The following is a 3,393-nucleotide window of genomic DNA, read 5'->3' on the forward strand; positions in this document are numbered from 1 at the left end:
CTGAACCATCAGAACAGTGTTGGGCTTAGCCTTCTTAAGGTTTAGCTCAGCAGTTCTTAACATGCTAAGCAGCTCGGGCAATGGTAGTTTAGAACGAATTGACTGTAGCTATCCAGTAAGGATTGCAAGATCAGGTCAGTAGCCAGCTCTTGGCCAAGAGGGAACCCCAACCATTGTAGGTTCTCTATGTACCCAATCATTTTGAGTACATATGGGCCCACTGGAGCCCCATCTGACATCTTGCACTGAAACAGTGCCCTTGAGATCTCAAATCTCTCATGCCTCGCTTGTCCTTGATACAGTTGACGAAGATGTTCAACCATATCGTAAGCGCCAATTAACTCGTGTTGCTTCTGAAGCTCAGAGTTCATGGTCGTGAGCATTAGACAAGACACATCTAATGCGTCATCTTGATGCTTCTTGAAAGCATCTCGGTCAGCTCGGTGGGCAGTGGCAGGGCTGTTCCAGAACGTACAGTTTACGTTCTTGGGTGAGAACTATTCTCAGGTTCCTGTACCAATCCAGGAAGTTTGCTCCGTTGAGCTTGTCCTTCTCAAGGACAGATCGCAAGGAGAAGGTGTTCGTGTTCGACGTCATGGTAATCTACAACAGAAATAAAAAGAAGAAATAAATATCATATTCTTAATCATTTAATTAGGCCTTTAACTAAATGATGCTCCCACTGAATTCTATAATTCATGTGGAACAAGATCCACATCATACTAACCCTTGAGTTAGCTTTGGCTAATACGGCCAAGACTTAGTATGATCGGTAGGTAACGATTACCAATTACATCTCTATGCAACTCTTGTTTATAGGATCAAGATCCGCATTTATATTAAAACTCGAGTTAGCTTTGGCTAATACGCCCGAGAGTTAATATAAACGTGATTTTGACCTATCTACCAACCATTGGATAATGTCTATAGTTTAAACTCGATCCAATTGAGTTAACTAGGAATACTCAATCTAATTGAGTTGTACTCACCCATGCGTTGATAGGCGGGACCAAAATTGTCCCTCCGTACCCTACCAAGATAGTATGTGTTGCTCTGCTTTGGCAGATTCAACAACAACATGCGATCGAGGTAGTGGTAGGTATCACGGCATGGTAGGCATTACGAGTTGACGCGATTTAGATCTAATCTAAATGATGATGCGTATCAAATACTTGATTTAGATCTAATCTAATCGTGGGGTGCATCATGTGCCAGATTTAGATCTAATCTAATCGCCAGGCACTAATTAACTACTTAATTAAACATGCATCACATACATATAAGCAATTAATTAAATTATTTTGTGATTGTGTCATGACCCTATTACGATCTTCTCAAGCCAATGAGAAGATCGGATGGTCAACCTAAGGTCAACAGCTTCTCAAGCTCCTTCCTTTGACCACCTCGTGTTGCTCGCGCCCTCCTCGTAACTCCATCTCGAGTGGTCCTTCCACCGCTTCAAAATTTACATTACAATTTTGAAACTCGAGTTACATTCAAGTCTAAATCTAATTTACAACTAGAATATAAGAGAAAGGCATGACGCGCAGGTCGTGAAAATAAAATAAAATAAAATAAATACAGCACGCACATCACATAACGGCACGCATGCCGTATTATGAATTACAACACATTTCCAAATCCAATTTGGGTCGTTTGGGCCATGACTATCACAAAATTAATATATAATTCAAAATTATATATTCCTATAATTTTCTGTAATTTTTTTTTATAATTTTACAATTTTTATGGGTACAATTTCCCGGCGGTTCCGTTTAGCGGTTTTCGGACGCAATCGCGGAACGAATCCCCTTTCGGGGCCAGGGGCAGCGCCCCTACCCGCGATCTAACCATCGCGAGGGTTCCTTTGCGATCTAACAGCGCCTTAGCCCGCTGTCCCAAAAAGATTTGGGGCGAAACCAAGCCGTTTTTGGAAAAATCTTCCCGGTAGCAGAAGCCTACAAGTGCCGAAACACTTGTGCTTCGCTTCTACGAGAAAAATACCCATAAAACTATAAAAAACCTAAATTTACAGAAAATCACAGAAGCTAATTTTTTTTTTCATAAAAATCAAAAACAAACTCGTACACGCCTTCGCACGTGGCTCTGATACCACTGTTGGGTTTTTCGGGCCGCGAAAACCGCATTTTCGCGTCGTGGAAACCCCGAATCACCCATGCCACTGGATCTCGTGCGAAGGATAGATTTCAAAAAATTTAAATATGAGTACAAGTTTACTAAAACTTAGATCTACTCCTAGATCAACATGGAAGAGATCTATACCTTCGATGCGTGCCCTTTTTCGTATCCCGCTCGTCCAAGAATCCTCGGATCTCGAAAGTATCAAAGATAGATACTTCTCTATACGTATCCACACGAACACACTAGGTGGAGATGACCAAAACAAGGTGTGCTAGCACCTTATGGGATTCGGCCAAGGAAAGGAGAGGGAGAGCAAAAATGGCTAGAGGAAGGAGATGAAGTGAATGCACATGAATCAGAAAATGAATTCACATCCACAACAAAAGGTGGCCGGCCACTTTCCCAAGTGTAACCCCCATTTTTGCATTAAGTGTGGCCATTAAGAGATTTGTAACCTCCATGAGATGGCACACACATGTGCTAAACATGATGATGTAGCACCTCATCATTGGCCACTTAATGCCAACTCACCAATGAGGTGGCATGAAGTCAAGTCAAACTTGACTCTTCATCTTCCTCTCAAGTCAAGTCAAACTTGACTTAATCTCTCTCATGGTTGAACTAATCCAACCATTTAATTCAAGCCAATTTAATATAATGAACCTAATTCATTTAATTAAATTGATTCAATGAGTCATAATCTAAATTAGACTCATTAAACACATGAATCAACTTGAGTCCAACTCAAGTTAGCCTAATTAGGATTACTCTTAATCCAATTTGATTCATCAAATGAATCTAATCCTCTTGGTTCATCATATGAACCTAATCTCCATCTAATTGTCCTTAGTATGTGACCCTATAGGTTCTTGTAACGTTGGCAATGCCCCTAAACTCATTTAGGAGTATAAGTAATGAGTGGTATCTAGCAACACATCATTACTACCCAATGTTACAAGAATGTTGAGATCCAACATCACCTTGTGACTACTAATTGTGACTCCTCACAATATATGACAAATGTCCTTCTATCCTAGACATCTAGATTGATCAATATGAGGCATAGACCGTGTCATCCTCTAATCAATCTAAATCTTGAACTCCAAGTAGACTCACTAAATCAAATGAGCTCAATATCTCATATTGACTCATTTGGGCATGACCATGCACTTCGTGGTCTCACTCTCTCAAGAATATCGATGTCTCTCCCGTCATATAGGAGGGATAGATCCCATCTACATCACTCACATC

Source organism: Zingiber officinale, chromosome 3A (genome assembly GCF_018446385.1).
Source record: "Zingiber officinale cultivar Zhangliang chromosome 3A, Zo_v1.1, whole genome shotgun sequence".
NCBI classification, from domain to species: domain Eukaryota; kingdom Viridiplantae; phylum Streptophyta; class Magnoliopsida; order Zingiberales; family Zingiberaceae; genus Zingiber; species Zingiber officinale.